This window comes from Callospermophilus lateralis, unplaced genomic scaffold (genome assembly GCF_048772815.1).
Source record: "Callospermophilus lateralis isolate mCalLat2 unplaced genomic scaffold, mCalLat2.hap1 Scaffold_262, whole genome shotgun sequence".
NCBI lineage: Eukaryota > Metazoa > Chordata > Mammalia > Rodentia > Sciuridae > Callospermophilus > Callospermophilus lateralis.
This window is the reverse complement of record NW_027513394.1, coordinates 1,529,567-1,548,587: the sequence shown is the minus strand read 5'-3', so window position 1 is coordinate 1,548,587 and position 19,021 is coordinate 1,529,567. Positions and strand designations below refer to the sequence as shown.

At 37.5% G+C, this 19,021-nt stretch overlaps 1 pseudogene; it reads right to left on the bottom strand.

Moving 5' to 3' along the window:
* Positions 1–11,235: 11,235 nt before the first annotated feature.
* LOC143389903 (eukaryotic translation initiation factor 5 pseudogene) lies at positions 11,236–12,610 on the bottom strand (annotated as a pseudogene).
* Positions 12,611–19,021: the final 6,411 nt, after the last annotated feature.

Here is a 19,021-nt window from a genome sequence, read left to right as displayed (position 1 = left end):
ATAGACCGTACTGTGAATAAATAATATAATGGGTTCCAAATTTAAATAATGCATTCAATTCATATCTGAAAATATACAGGAAATCTTATATTGATACACATACATTCATTCCAACCACTTATACATCTAAAGGTAATATTAGGTTTATGGTTTATCATGAAGAGTGTGTGAGTTTTGCTTCAAAAGTGGTTATGGAAAGTCTCAAAAGGGAATCACACCAGTTTTCAAGCCCAGGTGGATCCATTCACCTCTTCCAAGTGCCACACAAATTACCACAATTCAAAACAAAACGCTCCCACATGGTCCTTATCTTCTTCCTTGTAGACACTCATCATAAACTCTGGATGGAGGTTTCCATGAGGGGCGAGGTCAAGACACTTTCCAAAATAACCTCCCTTGCCCCTCATTTGCCTAAAGTCTGTGTGGCCTTCAAATCCAGACTGTGAATCAGGAGTGATCAAATATGTCTGCAGTTAATACTGCTCGGCTTCTCCAATTTGAGGCCTACTGTCTGTGGGGTTTAGATTCTTTGTGTGAATTGGAGTCATGAGAGAACCCAAGAGCATATGGGCTAGCCTCTGCAGGGCTTTGAAGAACTCATTTGACCCAAAGGATCCCTATTCTCAATTGATGGATGTCAGGAACCCTAGAGAGGAAGGTGGCAGTCTTCATCCACAATGACTGCTCTTTTGGCCATTTTAGTTTTGGATGCACCCATGGGATCTTTTTATAGATCCATCAGGTGCTGAGAATCTAAGACACAGCCTCACACAGGGCCAAGAGGCTGACTCAGACACATCCCTTTCCAAAGCAATTAAGCAAAGAGCCCCAGGTGATGCCCATTCATTTCCATTTTAAAACTGTTTTCTTCAGGCTTCACAAAGGGGTGGCCTGAGGCAAAGAACTTCCTGACATTCAGGGCAAGAGAACAATAGGTAAGCAAAAGGTGCAAAGCAGGGTTTCTCCACTGAGATTTAATGGTCATTCTGATATCTGATTTTCTGAGATCCTCGCCATTCCCTTGAGCTCTCCAGTACATGGCCATGCCACAGAGCTTGGAGGTGGTACATACCTTAGACACAAAACCATAAGCCTATTCTGGAGAGGGGCCAGAATTTTGGAAGAAAACTGGAACTTAGGAAGATTCCAGTTGTTACCCACCGATAAGGCAATCTGAAGTCCATTCAAAAATTGGGCAGTGTGAATGCTGGGAAGCTTTCTACTAGACAGGACACATCCATTGATGCATTCTCTTTTCTAATGTCTACCACCATGGACACAGTGTGATAAACAGAAATAGAAACTCTCGCTTTGTCAAATGACTTACTAGAAACAGTTCATTCCACACCAAAAAAAAGTGCCTTGCCTACCTATTCTCAGAACATGAGACAAAACCACAAACCCACCCCCACATCTACAAAGGCACCTCCTTCCCCAAGAAGGTCCGTGACTATCTTGATTGTCCTCTGATTGGTGGGCAATACTATGTTCCCCTGTAATGGCCTTACCTGTCTCAGTTCTGGTCTCCTTGGCCAACTCTGTGAATGTGTCAGGACCCAGAGGTGAGCCACTACCTGCTTTCTCAGGAAAGGCCCCTCTTCAGAGCTTTGCTGAAATCTGGCCATTCTCACATCAGTAGGTACCAGGAAAGACTGACTCTGTCATTGGTAAACCCAAACAAGTGAGACCACTGGGACTGGGACTCAGGCTGCCTCTGGGTGCCTGGCTTCATGAATCCCAAGTTCAGAGATTTCCATCACCAAAGAAGTGAGGTGAGGTCACTTCCTTCAGGAACTGAATGAGGTCACTGCCTTGGCAACCACTTTGTTCTAACAGTTGCTTCCAAGGGTCCCATGAGACAGAATCTGCCCCTAATACCTGTGACAATTTCACAAGTTAGAATGGTATATCAACCATAGGCACTCAGGAAAATCTCTCCAGACAGGCCAGGTTTGGCTTCCAAGTGTCAGATGAGAAACAGGCTATCCATACTTCCTGTGACACTTTCACAAGTTAGAATGGTATATCAACCATAGGCACCCAGGAACTGCTACCCACACAGGCCTGGTTTGGTCCATCTTCTCTGTATTAAGAAGAAAGAGGCTGATTCAGACAGAACCCTTAATTCTGACCAGGTTGTTTGCCATTAAACATGACTTTTGCGCTCTCAGGTCCTTCATAGCTGCGTATATATTCTCCAGTGATCATTTCTGCAAGGAACTTTGAGGTTCTCATTAGGGGGAAGTTCCCCTACATTCCTGTATTATAAGACCAACTCTGTCCCTCCTCTCTGTAAATTTAGATTTAGGGAACAGTGTATGCTTAGGGTTAATAACATGTTTTATTTGTGTTAGGAATCATTTTGCTGGATGAATAATGGTATTGGACACCTGCAATATTTATAAGAATATATATTTGAAATGTAAGTATGAAAACAAATCTAGGTAAGATTTGAAGCCAGGAAGGGCATTAGGCCCTTGATTGGGATCTTTAGCTTTGAATTACATTTTGCACTGTGGTATCAGATAAACCTATACGCAATGGAATAAAAACTTGTACCTCAGATGCCTGAATGTCGAAGAGAACATCCAGTCAAAAAGGGATAGTCAGTAGGTTTAGGAAGATCCTAGGTTTCGGAAGAAGAGTGAGTCTTCGAGTTGGACCAATAGTTCTTTAGCAATAGGGTTTCCTTTAGAGAGTGATTGTAAATGTCAGCACTTATGAAGAGTCAGTCACAATGATAAACTGGGAAACTTATGTAGGAAAGCAGATATCAATAGAGACATTAGGAAATCAGGCAAAGTGTAAATTGAGTGATAGGATTAGACATTTTCAACAGGCTTGAGTTTGAATATATAATCTTAGGAAGAAACAAATATGTAGTCACCAATAGTATTGACATTTGAGAGCATTAGGCAACCTGGAAATGGATGTTATTAGTAATATATACACACTTTCAATTTAGGCTTTGGTACATTCATAAGTGTGACCTTTGCATTTGTGTCCAGAATATTACTGTGATAAAATGTACATGTAGATCAGGTGACATGAGTATTTCTTCCACCATTATGGGGAGCAATATTTTTAAAACCTATAAATTAGTATTGGGTATACAAATAGGTGTACCCTGTTTTGATGAATATAGAGATGATGCATGAATAGAGCATACTGTGAATAAATAATATAACTGGATCCAACTTTAGAAATTGGAATTGGAATAAATTGATATCTGAAAATATACAGGATATCTTATATTGATAATGGTATACATACATTCATTACAACCAGTTATACATCTAATCGTAATATTAGGTTTATGGTTTATCATGAAGAGTGTGTGAGGTTTGCTTCAAAAGTGATTATGGAAATCGAAAATAATGTGTTTGTAAGGAAGTCTCATGAAAGACCAGTCAAGAAACCTGGAGGAATACATGTATTCTGAAGCAGGAAGTGATTGAAAGTGAAACAGATGTTTTAAATTTTGAAATTTTGGATGAAATATTTATCCAATGATGTGCATAAACTGAAGAAATAGTAGTGTACCAGTGTTGAATAAAAATGAACGTCAAAATACACATCATGCCCCATAGTAATCTACTAGCCTTGATGTTATACTGGGTAAGTGACTGTAGAAATATTAGAATTTGTATGCACCTTTCACTGAAGGTAGTTCTCAGTTCTAGGAAACGAATATGTATTTCAGGTGAGTGAATATTTCTGAGAATAATCTTGTGAAAAGTTGACTATAAATCCACATATATGAATATGAATGTATTTACGGAGTGTATAATAAGACATATATTTCATATTTTGTAAAATCTGGAATGTATATATATATATATATATATATATATATATATATATATATATATATACACACACAGAAAACACACACAGACATTAAAAATTAGGAATATATATGCCAATCGAAATTCATGGTGAAATATAAATCGTCCACAGGTCCAAAATTTTTAATTTTAATGAACATGGATTTTTGAATAATGTTGTTCAATTACGAAGGTCACCCATAGGTTGAATTTTTATATCCAACAGGGTTTATGAGGAGTGATATCTTCTTATAATTTGTATCTGCCAAGTCAGCCACCTCACAAGAATGTACATGTGATACCAGGTAGGATTCTACATATGCATATAAAAATACATGTTCTCAATAGGCAACAGAGAAAGGGAGACAGGAATTCACATATTTATTAACTTTAAAAACACATGGAGATCTATTTCAATTAAAAATTAACTAAATTTTTAACACCTACTTTACATAATGCAAATAGCAACTACAACTATACACCATGCCTCCACTGAACTGCTTGTATTTCTATTCTGTTTGGTTTATTTTTCTCCATCATATTAGGATTTGTAGTCAGAGTCTAGTAGTTTATGAGTTAGTTTCAGGGATTCAGTATTTCGAATGAAAATTTGGAAAATGAATCCAATGTGTATGCAAATATGTGCTACACAAATATGTTCCCACTCTCATCCACAACAATGCCTTGACATTACCTTCGCCCCAAGTAAGACACAATTAGAGGAGAAAAGTTAGAAAATCTGTGAATGCATATCTGGAATGGAATACGCTCAGGAGTTCACAATCTTGGAGGTGGTAGAGCAGTTTCCAAAAGTAAGGGACATGGTAACCACTCCACAAACATGGAGATCTGCTAGCTCATCTGCTCTCTGATGTCTGAGTTTTCTGAGATTCTCGCCATTCCTTTCAGCTATCCAGTACATGGCCATGTCACAGAGCTTGGAGGGGGTACATATCTTGGTCACAAAACCATGAGCCTATTCTGGAGAGTGGCCAGAATTCAGTAAGAAAACAGAAACTTAGGAAGGTAGCAGGTCTTGCCCATCAATAAGGCAAGCCTCCGTTCTTTCATAAATTGGGCAGGATGAGTGTTGGTAAGCTTTTTCCTAGACAGGACACATCCATTGATGCATTTTCTATTGTAAAGTCTACAACCACGGACACAGTGGGATACACAGACATAGAAACACTCGCCTTGTCAAATGACTTACTAGAAACAGACCATTCCAAACAAAAGAAACCGCTTTTCCTACCTATTCTCAGAACATGAGACAAAACCACAAACGCACACTCATTCCCATAAAGGCACCTCCTTCCCTCAAGTAGGTCTGTGACTATCTGGAGTCTCCTCTGCCTGGTTGGCCATACTTTGTTCCCACGAAATGGCCTGTTTGTTCTCACATCTGGACTCCTTGGTCCACTCTGTGAAGTTATCAGGAGCCAGTGGTAAGCCACTACCTGCTTTCTCAGGAAAGACCCCTCTTCAGAGTTTTCCTGGCATTTGGCCATCCTCACATCTGTAGTTACCAAGAAAGACTGACTCTCTCAATGATAAATCCAAAACAAGTGAGACCTCTGTGACTGTTACTGGGCGTGGCTCTGGGTGCCTGGTTTCCGGGATCCCAAGTTCAGAGAATTCCATCACCAAAAAAGTGAAGTTGTCACTTCCCTCATGAGCTGAATGAGCTCACAGCCTTGGCAACCACTTTGTCCTAACAATTTCTTCCTTGGGTCCCATGAGATGGAGGTTGCCCCTACTTCCTCTGACACTTTCACAAGTTTGAATGGTATATCAACCATAGGTACCAGGGGAAAGATCTCCACACAGGCCTGGTTTGGTCCATTTGCTCTACATTAAAAAGAGAGAGGCTGATTCAGACACATTCCTTCATCCTGACCAGGCTGTTTGCCATGGAAAATGACTTTTGCTCTCTTGGGTCCTTCATAGCAGTCTACATCTTCTTCAGGGATTATTTCTGCATGGATCTTTGAGATTCTCAGCAAGTGGAAGATCTCCTACATTCCTGTATTGTAAGACCAAGTCTGTCCCTGCACTGCTGTAGTGTTAGATTGAGAGAACAGTGAATGGTTAATAACATGTTCGATTTGGGTTAGGAATCATTCTGCAAGATGAATAATGGTATAGGGAAGCTGTGATATATAGAATATATAGGTGAAATATAAGTATGGAAACAGAAATCTAGGGAAGATTTGAAGCCAAGTAGGGCATTGGGCCCTTGAGTGGGATACTTAGCTTTGAATTATATTCTGCACAGATGTCTCAGATAAATCAATATACAGTGAAATAGGATCTTGTACCTTGGATGATGGAATAACAAGCAGAACATCCAGTCAAAAAGGGATAGTCCGTAGGATTAGCAAGATAGTCATTAGGTTTAGAAAGAAAAGTGAGTATAGAATTTGTACCAAAAGTTCATTTTTTAAAATTAATTTTCATTGTAGGTTTCAAAACATTACATAGTTTTTGATATATCATATTTCACACTTTGATTCAAGTGGGATATGAGCTCCCATTTTTACCCCATATACAGATTGCAGAATCACATCAGTTGCACAACCATTGATTTACATATTGCCATTCTGGTGTCTGTTGTATTCTGCTGCCTTTCCTATCCTCTATTATCCCCCCTCCCCCCTCCCCTCCCCTCTTCTCTCTCTACCTCCTCTACTGTAATTCATTTCTCCCCCTTATATTTTCCTCCTTTCCCCTCACTTCCTCTTGTATGTAATTTTGTATACCCCTGAGGGTCTCCTTCCATTTACATGCAATTTCCCTTCTCTCTCCCTTTCCCTCCCACCTCTCATCCCTGTTTAATGTTAATCTTCTTCTCATGCTCTTCATCCCTACTCTGTTCTTAGTTACTCTCTTTATATCAAAGAAGACATTTGGCATTTGTTTTTAAGGGATTGGCTAGCTTCACTTAGCATAATCTGCTCTAATGCCATCCATTTCCCTCCAAATTCTATGATTTTCTCATTTCTTAATGCAGAGTAAAACTCCATTGTGTATAAATGCCACATTTTTTTTATCCATTCCTCTATTGAAGGGCATATAGGTTGGTTCCACAGTCTTGCTATTGTGAATTGTGCTGCTATGAACATGGATGTAGCAGTGTCCCTATAGTGTGCTCTTTTTAGATCTTTAGGGAATAGACCGAGTAGGGGAATAGCTGGATCAAACGGTGGTTCCATTCCGAGCTTTCCAAGAAATCTCCATACTGCTTTCCAAATTGGCCGCAACAATTTGCAGTCCCACCAGCAATGTACAAGAGTACCCTTTTCCCCAAATTCTCCCCAGCACTTGTTGTTGTTTGACTTCCTAATGGCTGCCAATCTTACTGGAATGAGATGGTATCTTAGGGTGGTTTTGATTTGCATTTCTCTGACTGCTAGAGATGGTGAGCATTTTTTCATATACTTGTTCATTGATTGTATGTCCTCCTCTGAGAAATTTCTGTTCAGGTCTTGGCCCATTTGTTCATTAGGTTATTTGTTATCTCATTGTCTATTTTTTTTTAGTTCTTTGTATATTCTGGATATTAGGGCTCTGTCTGAAGTGTGAGGAGTAAAGATTTGTTCCCAGGACGTAGGCTCCCTATTTACCTCTCTTACTGTTTCTTTTGCTGAGAAAAAACTTTTTAGTTTGAGTAAGTCCCATTTGTTGATTCTAGTTATTAACTGTTGTGCTGTGGGTGTCCTATTGAGGAATTTAGAGTCCGACCCCACAGTATGTAGATCATAGCCAACTTTTTCTTCTATCAGACGCCATGTCTCTGATTTGATATCAAGTTCCTTGATGCACTTTGTGTTAACTTTTGTACATGGCAAAATAAAGAGATTCAGTTTCATTTTGTTGCATATGGATTTCCAGTTTTCCCAACACTATTTGTTGAAGATGCTATCCTTCCTCCATTGCATGCTTTAGCCCCTTTATCGAATATAAGATAGTTGTAGTTTTGTGGATTAGTTTCTGTGTCCTCTATTCTGTACCATTGGTCCACCCGCCTGTTTTGGTACCAGTACCATGCTGTTTTTGTTACTATTGCTCTGTAGTATAGTTTGAAGTCTGGTATAGCTATACCGCCTGATTCAAACTTCCTGCTTAGCATTGTTTTTGCTATTCTGGGTCTTTTATTTTTCCATATGAATTTCATGATTGCTTTCTCTATTTCTACAAGAAATGCCGTTGGGATTTTGATTGGCATTGCATTAAACCTATAGAGAACTTTTGGTAATATCGCCATTTTGATGATGTTAGTTCTACCTATCCATGAACAGGGTATATTTTTCCATCTTCTAAGTTCTTCTTCAATTTCTCTCTTTAGGGTTCTGTAGTTTTCATTGTATAAGTCTTTCACCTCTTTTGTTAGGTTGATTCCCAAGTATTTTTTTTTTGAGGATATTGTGAATGTGGTGGTTGTCCTCATTTCCATTTCAGAGGATTTGTCGCTGAATTACAGGAATGCTTTTGATTTATGCGTGTTGATTTTATATCCTGCCACTTTGCTGAGTTCATTTATTATCTCTAATAGTTTCTTTGTAGACCCTTTTGGGTCTGCTAGGTATAGAATCATGTCATCTGCAAATAGTGATAATTTGAGTTCTTCTTTTCCTATTTTTATGCCTTTAATTTCTTTCGTCTGTCTAATTGCTCTGGCCAGTGATTCGAGAACTATGTTGAACAGAAGTGGTGAGAGAGGGCATCCCTGTATTGTTCCAGATTTTAGAGGGAATGCCTTCAATTTTTCTCCATTCAGAATGATGCTAGCCTGAGGCTTAGCATAGATTGCTTTTACAATATTGAGGTATGTTCCTGTTATCCCTAGTTTTTCTAGAGTTATGAACATAAAGGGATGTTTTCTGCATCTATCGAGATGATCATATTGTTCTTATTTTTAAGCCTATTGATGTGGTGAATAACATTTGTTGATTTCCGTATATTGAACCAACCTTGCATCCCAGGGACAAATCCTACCTGATCATGGTGCACAATTTTTTTGATATGTTTTTGTTTCCGGTTTGCCAGAATTTTATTGAGGATTTTTGCATCTAGGTTCATTAGAGATATTGGTCTCTAGTTTTCTTTCTTTGAAGTGTCTTTGTCTGGTTTAGGAATCAGGGTGATGTTGGCCTCATAGAATGAATTTGGAAGTTCTCCCTCTTTTTCTGTTTCCTGAAATAGCTTGAAAAATATTGGTATTAGTTCCTCTTTAATGGTTTTGTAAAACTCTGCTGTATAACCATCCGGTCCTGGGCTTTTCATAGTTGGTAATCTTTTGATGGTTTCTTCTATTTCCTCAATTGATATTGGTCTGTTTAGGTTTTCAATATCCTCCTGACTCAATCTGGGCAAATCATATGACTTAAGAAATTTATTGATGCTTTCACTATCTTCTATTTTTATTGGAGTATAAGGATTCAAAATAATTTCTGATAATCTTCTGTATTTCTGAAGTGTCTGTTGTGATATTGCCTTTTTCATCCCGTATGCTAGTAATTTGAGTTCTCTCTCTTCTTCTCTTCGTTAGCGTGGCTAAGGGTCTGTCGATTTTATTTATTTTTTCAAAGAACCAACTTTTAGTTTTGTCAATTTTTTCAATTGTTTCTTTTGTTTCGATTTCATTAATTTCAGCTCTGATTTTAATTATTTCTTGTCTTCTACTTCTTTTGCTGTTGTTTTGCTTTTCTTTTTCTAGGATTTTGAGTTGAAGTATGAGATCATTTATTTTTTGTTTTTTTCATTTTTTAAGTAATGAACTCCAAGCAATAAATTTTCCTCTTAGAACTGCTTTCAATGTGTCCCATAGATTTCGATATGTTTTGTCTGTGTTTTCATTTATCTCTATGAATTTTTTAATTTCCTCCTTGATGTCTTCTATAAACCATTGATCATTCAGTAACCTATTGTTCATTCTCCAAGTGATGCATTATTTTTCCTTCCTTCTTTTATCATTGATTTTCAATTTCATTCCATTATGATCAGATAAGATGCATTGTATTATCTCTACTCCTTTATATTGTCTAAGAGTTTCCCTGTGACATAATATATGATCTATTTTTGAGAAGGATCCATGTGCTGCTGAGAAAAAAGTGTAACTGCTTGATCTTGGGTGGTGTATTCTATATATGTCAATTAAGTCTAGGTTATTAATTGTGTTATTGAGTTCTATAGTTTTCTTATTCAACTTTTGTTTGGAAGATCTGTCCAGTGGTGAGAAATGTGTGTAGAAATATGCCTTTAACTTGTTTCTTTTTTAAATAAGACTTTTTTTGGGGGGGAAAAAATCCAGTTTGAAATATAGCAACACTTTTTTGGCAAGGCAATAACCAAAATCTAAAACAGCATAAGCTACATGTCCAAATGTAAAAGGCATTGAATAAACCACAATATTTTTTTTTTCTTTTTTTTGGGGGGGTGCACGACATACTGAACACAAGATAGAATGTCTCAACATTTTGAAATTATAATTTAAACCTTAAGGGTAAAAGCTGAAAAACTGGTGAGTTCTTCTTAGATATTAAATGCACCTTTCCCTGTTTCCCCCAAATAAAATCAGAATTTATTATTTAATCACACCTCAAAGTTTGAGTTTTCTCTTGTTACAGAGCAACCACTACATACACATTAAAATACTTATTTGTTAATTTATTAATTTTTCCCTGGCTCATCCAACGTGCAATGCACATGACTCCAAAGACTAAAATTTGGGGCTAGTGTACATGAACTGAAAAATCACAACTCCAAACTTCAAAACTAGTTCTTAAAATTATTTATAGGACACTCAGATTATTTCTATTTCTCAACAAGATGTTGCACTGTCATTTGATTATCAGTCTATCTCAGCACAAAAAAATTACAGATGCCAATTTGAGGGACTAAAAAAATTCAAAAGTACTAGATTTAACAGCTCAGTAAGATCATTACAAACAAGTTTGTTTACATTCTGCTGAAAACCCCTGAATGGTCTCAGCACCTAACAAAATCTACCAGGCTCCAAGGACCATGTCAGGTTAAATGATGGCACCAATTTTTAAAAGGAGCCAATTACTTTAGCTAAGTCATTCAGAGCCCAAAATCTGAAGAATGACCAAAATCAAATCTTTATTTTTAAATCTGTATAAATGTGATCCAAATGTGTCCACCACTAGTTTTTCCAAAAGAAACATGCTATAAATAAGCAAACTACATTTGCTCACTGATGTGTGTATGGACTTCCTAGATGTCTCATTGGGCTAATTACAGACCACTCACAGTAATATATTTTTAGTATTAATGTGTAGCATGATGTTAAGCCATTTTAGCTTTTACACATACATGTTGCACTTCTGGCTGATAATGGAGAAAAATTTGCAGCATTACACTGTTAAGCTAGGTTGCATCCATTCTTTTAAATGGTGTCAATATCAATGTCATCATCCTTGTTGTCAGACTTCACAGTTTCAACTTTCAGTACACTGGCAGTCTTTGAGTACACCACCTCAATGTTCTCATCTTTATCTTCTTCTTCACCACCAGAAGATTCTTCCTCTGCTTCCTTCAACCACTTTATAAATGATTCTGCTTTGACACGAATCTCTTTGGCAAGTTCTTTTGATACATATTTCTTAGAGGCCATTTCCGACCAGCTGATGATGACCTCCTCTTCTAAAAGGTCTGCATCATACATTTCCTTCAAGATATGTGGAATCTTAGAGAGGAGCTGAGCTTGATGCATTGCCACCACACACTCCAAACCATGAAGAAGGTATCATTGAGCTTTTTTGTTATTGTGACAAAATCATAAGAAATGGCACCTGTATTTCTTAATCTGTTCTCTAATTTTCTCATTAATAAGAAATTCAGTTAAAACAAGAGGGCCCATGGCTTTTACATCCATCCTTTCTGCTTCTGCGACAATTTCTTTGTCTGATGAGTCAATGATACCCTCTTCTTTTTTTTCTTAACAAAATCAAACAAAATATTGACACGCTCTTCTACAGTTCTTTCCAAATCATCACTGAGTGTCAGAACTTTTGTGTGGTCACTAATTTCATCCATTCTACGCCTCTGAGCTTCTTCAGTTGAATCCTCTCCCCAATCATCATCCTCCTCTTCTTCCACAGCATGTGGAGGAGGACTGATTTCATTTGGTGGTGGTGGTGGTTGTGTCTCACTGCTGGATACAGAACCATTTTCCTTGTCTTTGCCCTTTCTATTTTTCTTTTCCTTTTCTTTCTTTCCTGGACCACTGTCACTATTCTCAGGTGGGTTTTTGAGAATAAATGTGCAGAGTTTATGATGTGTGTCAAGCATGCCTCGGTAGCCACAGGCTTTACAAGTATTACCTATTGTTTGCTTCTTTGGATTGACATGCAGTTCTGTTTCAGGATTCTCACACTCAGGACAGAGAACAAATTTTTTAATGAATCCATCCAACATGTCTTGCAGCTTATTCGCCTCATGAGATCCATTGACAATGTAACGGTCATTCTTAACATCAAACTGGGTCTGTGCTCCCAACTCACAACCAAAATATTTGGTGGGATACGTTGGAGGCCGATTAAGTGCCTTTGCAACGTCAACCATGTTGACTATAACTGTCTTGATTCCATTTCCTTTGCCCTCAACCTTGGCACTCAGACGGGGCATCTTGTAGCGATAGAAATGGTCTGACACGCTGCGGTTGACGTTGACAGACATTTTGGCTTATTAGTGGCTTTATCAATAAGATGAAGAGATCTTTGATTGCAACTTTTTGGTATCTTCTGTCTGGAGAAGAAGGGATGACATAAATGACTGCAAGAGTTCTCGGTCTCTGACATGAAAAAATTTTCGCCGCCGAGGCTGTAAACTCCTTGCTTCTATGCTATGTTTCCCCAATACAGGTACCAATGGCTGCACAACAGCTCGTTTTCGTCAAATAAAGACATAAACCCAATGCTGGTCGCCCGGGACTGGGAGGAAGAGGCGCTGGAAACTGGGTCCGGAGCGGCGGGGCGGGCGAGTGGAGGGCGGCCAGGCAGGTGCCGCCGCTGAGCAGCGGGAAGGGCTGTCCCAGCAACGTCTGTGTCCACACCAGCAGCACCGAGCCTGGCGACCTCTGGAATGTTCTCGCTCTGACTACCAAAAGTTCTTTACAAATAGGGTTTCGGGTAGAGAGTGAATGTAAATATCAGCACATGTGAAGAGTCAGTCACAATGATGAATTGTGGAAAATATGTAGGAAAGCAGATATAAATAGAGACATTAGAAAATCAGCAAAAGTATAAAGTGTGTAATTTGTTTGATATTTTCAAACAGGTTGAGTTTGCATGTATAATCTTAGGAAGAAACAAATATTTTGACACAAATTGCATTGATCTTTGAGAGCATTAGGTAACCAGGACATGGATGTTTTCATTAATCCATGCTCACGTTCCATTTAGGCTTTGGTAAAATCATAAGTGTGACCTTTGCATTTTGTATCCAGAATATTATTGTAAAAAAATGTATATGTAGATAAGGTGACATGAATATTTCTTTCACCATTTCTGTAGCAATATTTTGTAGATGTATAAATTAGTATTCAGGGTACAAATAGGTGTACCCTGTGTCTATGAATATGAAGATAATGCATGAATAGATCATACTTTGTGTAAATAATATAACTGGTTCCACTTAAAATTATGCATTGAATTGATATCTGAAAACATAAAAGAAATCTCATATTGATATACAATCATTCATACCAACCAGTTATACATCTAATGGTAATATTAGGGTTATGGTTTATCCTGAAAGGTGTGTGAGTTTTGCTTCAAAAGTGATTATGCAAAGCAAAAATAATGTGTTTGGAAAGAAGTCTCATGAAAAGAATAGTTAAAAAACCTGGAGGAATACATGTGTTCTGAAGCAGGAAGTGACTGAACGTGAAACACATGCCTATAAATTTGCAAAATATTGGATGAAATATATATTGTATGATGTGCATTAACTGCAGAAATAGTAATGTACCAGTGTTGAATAAAAATGAACATCAAAATACACATCATGTCCCATAGAAATCTACTTGCATTGATGTTAATCTGGGTCAGTTACTGTAGAATTTTTAGGATATTTATGCACCATTCACTGAAGTTAGTTTTCAGTACTAGGAAAAAAATATGTATTTCAGGTGGATGAATATTTCTGAGAATAATCTTGTGAAAATTTGATTATAAATCCACATAAATCACAAAACATTTTAAACACAAAACACACACGGACATTAAAATGTAGCAATATATATGCCAATTTAAATTCATCTTGAAATATATATCATCCACTGATCCAAAACTATTTATTTTTTTTAAATTGGCAATACATTCATTTATTATTTACCATATATTTTTTTTAATTTTATTTTTTTATTGGTTATTCAAAACATTACAAAGATTGCAGAATCACATTGGTTACACATCCACATTTTTACATAATACCATAATAGTAACTGTTGTATTCTGCTACCTTTCCTATCCAACTATTTAATTAATGAACTTGGATTTATGTATAATGTTGTTCAGCTAGGAAGCTCCCCAAATTGATTGAATTTACTGTTCCAACAGTGTTTAGGAGGAGTGATCTTCTAAATGTGTATGCAAATATGTGCTACACAAAAATCTTCCCACTCTCATTCAGGACAATGCCTTGATATTACCTTCACCCCAAGTAAGACGGAATTGGAGGAGAAGAGTTCGAAAATCTGTGAATACATATCTGGAATATAAAAAACTCAGGAGTTCAAAAACTTGCAGGTTGCAGAGGAGTTTCCAGAAGTAAGGGACATGCTTGATAGACCCAACCTGATCTTTTATTAAAATTGGGAGCCATCTTGCCAGAAAGCCGTGAAAAGATAATTTTGGCTTTACTATAAATTACTGCAAATTTTGAACCTGCTTGGAATGCCTGCCTGTGCCTTTAACTCATCCATGCCTGGCTCTCTGACCAGATAACCGCGCTCTCTGAAACATTAGTGACACCTCATAAATATTTTCCTTCCCAGGCCAGACAACGACCCTCTCTGAGGCTCTAATGGTCCTCATAATTTCTGATGTTGGGGCCAGCAAAAAAAAATGTAAACTACCATTAGTGTGATGTTTTCAAAGTTCTGTTTTCTGTAAGCCCCTTTTGTGTAACTTTCTGGGCTATATAGCTGGGCTGCAGGAAAAGTGGTGTTGCTGTCTTGTTCCCGCCATTTTGGGATGGAGAGGCAGCCCAGCCTGTTTTAATAATAAGCTTGCCTTAATTTGATTTTAATTGGAGTCAGTGGTCTTTTCTTGTGTCCTGGTCTAACATTTTGGAGTTCCCCTGTGAGATGATGCTGCCCGACCTAATCACAAGACCAGACTACTGAAAATTCTGAAGCTGGCCTTCCCTCCAGGGCACCGGGCTGGAGAGCCACTCAAGGGGGTGCACAACTTGAGATGTTACAAGGCCTTGGGGTGAGCCTTCAGTCTGGGGAGCACTGCAGTGAACCACCGCACTAAAACTATTAGCAAGCACCTGGTAGAGGAGGCCTCCATAGGTAAGTGACGCCTTTATAACATCTGATATCTGGTTAAGGGAGATCTTTTCTGATGACAGAGAGGTGGTCTGGGGAGGCTCACATTCACTTCTGTCCAGGACAGTAATGACAATCGTTCTATCCTTTGTTCTGTTCTGTAGGGAATTCCTCTGGAAGGGTAGAAAGGTGCCGAGGGGCACGCGCAAGCTCCTACCCCGGAGCTTTAGCAAGACGTTGCATTGCTCCTCTGTTTTTCTGTTTCTTCACCGGGTTTCTGTTTCTTTGTGTTGTTCTGTGTTCTATATGTTTTTTGTTTGTTTGTTTTTGTGCGTTTTTTTGTGTGATTTCTGTGGTAAAATCTTAAGGATATTGGAAGTGAAAATGGGTAACAAAGCAAGTAAGCCTGACACCCCTTTGGACTGTGTTTTAAGGAACTGCGATGAACTTTACCACCCTTTGTTAAGCAAGATGAGAGAAGCCCCTAGCTGGCTGCCTGGAGCACACCCACTCCAGATGGCAATGCCTGCCGGGGAACGAAGAACTGAGTATATCCCAGGTTAACAAGTGAAACTCCTTAAAATCCCCTGGTCCTTCCAGATCAAGAGAGTCATAACCTTTGGGCAGAGTCCCCTTGTTTTTCCTTTGTTAGCAAAGCAATAAACCTCCCATTTTCTTTTTCTCAAAACCCTGTCCTCATTATTAAATTGGCTTTAATTGGCTTCAAGTTCAGGAACCGAACTTTATGTTAAAAATTTTGATACCCGCCCCCCGTCCCAGAACTTTTTAAGAGCTGACTACTGAAATGTTAGGAGATGGAGCATGCTTGGGGTGGAACCGAAACAGAAGAGCTAATCCTGTAAGTAAAAGGAGGGACTGAGGGACTCCCAGCATCAGCCAAAGCCCTGTTGCTTCAGGAAATTCCCTCCTTTGTCCCCTGCACTGTAAGGATTATGCCACCTCTGTCCTCTTACAAAAGAGAAAAAGAAAAAGGGGACACTAAATGCAGTAAAGTCACCATGGAGACCCTTGGTTTTACATTTCAGGTTGCTCCTCTGTGAAAACATCTGGGCCCCTTGTGGGGACATCTGTGGTGCCACTGGTGTAGGAGATTTTTCTCTTATCTGCTCTGTTGTAAAGGCTTCTCTCTGTCACACATAGTCTGGAGTTCCTTTGTTTCTGTCTTGTGGCTTTTTTCTGGCCCTTTAAGACATGTGAAATAATGTGTTGATATTATAAATTGTTTTTTGAGAATGATCTTAGCTAAATGTGTGTCTAAATGATGATGTTTTATTGTAACAATCTGGTATCTGAATGGGTTTTTGAAGCATTGCACAATCTTGCAGTTAAACGTCGGGTTTAGGTAATTGTTTAGTTTATGATTTCAGATAATTCATGCCAAAGAACTTACATACTTAGGATGGAAAATTAAAGAACTCTACTTCCAAGTTGGCAAGTAACTTCCCAATCATTCAGTCTTTTTTTCACGAATTTTGAATTGGGTAGCCTGGGAAAATTTCACTGTGTGTGCCAGTGCATTAATTTGGACAAGGATACTGAATCATAGTATGGTATCTGTTGACAAAACAACTTGTAATTATATAAAATTTTGTGAATTGTATTTTAAACTTGTATCATAATTTTCAACATCCTAACCAGAAAATTATGGTTAAAATGCCTTAGGCCTGAGGTGTGTGCTCAGAATAGCCATTTTTTCCTGCTCCTTCCAGACCTCAGCCAGGACTTATTTTCAAATGCAAATGAAAGAAGCCTGTAAACTCAAAAGAAGACTGATATGAGGCCTAAGGGGAAAAAAGGTATATTGTGTGGAATTTACTAATTACTGGCCAGTCATTTTATCTAGGACTCATTATTTTTTCCATAGATTCTTTATTTATTTTTTGAGCTCATGATTTTGATCCTACAGACCTAGGTTAATGTTTTTCTGATCAGTTCTATCTTTGACCAACTGTGGAATTTTTAAAACATTGCAATGGAGATTTCACCTGTTAAAAGCTACAAGGCCTTCACTATTATTATGTGTGCACACTTTTGTTATGTGTTGCATGTCTATACATATACATATGTCCATATATCATATATATGATACACAAATTAACATATATAATAAACACTTATATTAAAAAATCACTCATAAAAACAATTTTAAAAAGTGGATCCAAAGATCTTTAATTCACGTGATTTAAATGTTTCAATTATAAATTGGATAACAGATAAATATAAATGTCTTTAAATTTAAGCTTACAAGTTTTTCTAGGTGTTCAAAAATCTAATAAAATATTAATGTCTACAAATGGTCTGATATGCCTTTGTTCTAGGACTTTTCCTTCAACCAATAAATATGGTTTACACTGTTCAGTACATTTTTCTAATATTTTGATAAATAAGTAAAGTAAATTTGATATGGGATTACTCATTCATGAGTACTTTTGTTTGATATCTGATTGATATACTAAGGTCTGTATAAGTACGCATTATATCAAGCAGGTGTTCTGAAGTTGTATGGTAAATGAAATATATATTGGGGATTTATTTACCTGTTATCAATAAGATATGTAAAGTTTTATGTTACTTTTTACATTGTGGAACAATTTAAATATATTTTTAAGTTAATGATACCCTAATCTATGTAAAGGTTAAAAACTTCCAGCCGTTCTTTAATTCATGTTTTAAATGTGATATCATATGGTGTTAGCTAATGTTCATGTGACCTCAAACAATTTATGTAAACTTTGTAAAATGATATTTAAAAAACAAAGATCAGCTTTAGCACTAAAACACTTAAGATTTATAAAGAGCCCTGCCTTACCTGAGATAAGGCTCTGTGTCCAATCTTACTACATGTGAGAATGACTACGAAAGCAGTAGGTCAGATTTTATTTCATTTAAAGTTATGTTCAAAAGGTTTTTTTCTTCTGTCAAGATTAATAGGATCTCAAAAAGGGGATATAATGTATAACTCACCCCAAAAATTCAGGGTAGCTATTACATGAACTAAGAATTTTTACTCTTGTTAAAAAATTTTGTTTTGTAATTTTCTTATAAGTGATCTAATGATTTCCTGTTGGTGTTTTACAGAAGTGTTGCTTTAAGAACAGAACATGGGTTAATTTAAGATAATAAGTCATCACCTACAAGACAGACAGAATAATAAGATCGCAATTAATAAAATATAAATTATTATAAAGTTATAGACATTAACAGGCTGTTAAAATTTATTTGCTGGTTGTTTCAGATTAGGATTTAAAATTAAATTTAAGTGAAAAGGGCCAAGAAAACCAATATTTGGCTCTTGCCCCCTGAGTCAGTCTGAATCCAGGAAACAGGGGACTTCTCTAAGAGCTTTGCAACTCTGGGCCACATAACCTCCTGATCAGGGAGATTAATGAGACCACTGGAGAACATAAAGCCAATCAGTGCATTTGCTACAAAGAGGAGAGTCATCAGAGAAGGGAGACATCCCTGATTTTTCCGAGAGAAGCCACATGGTCAAGCAAGACCTGGACCCACCTAGCGCAAATGGCACTAGCAGAACTGAGAAGCTGCTCTCAAGTTTCCCCACGAATGACTCCCATAAAAGCTCAGCTGACTGTTAACAATAGATAGAAACAAAATTCAGTTTGACTGCTTCATCTTAAGCACTTAGCAAATATAG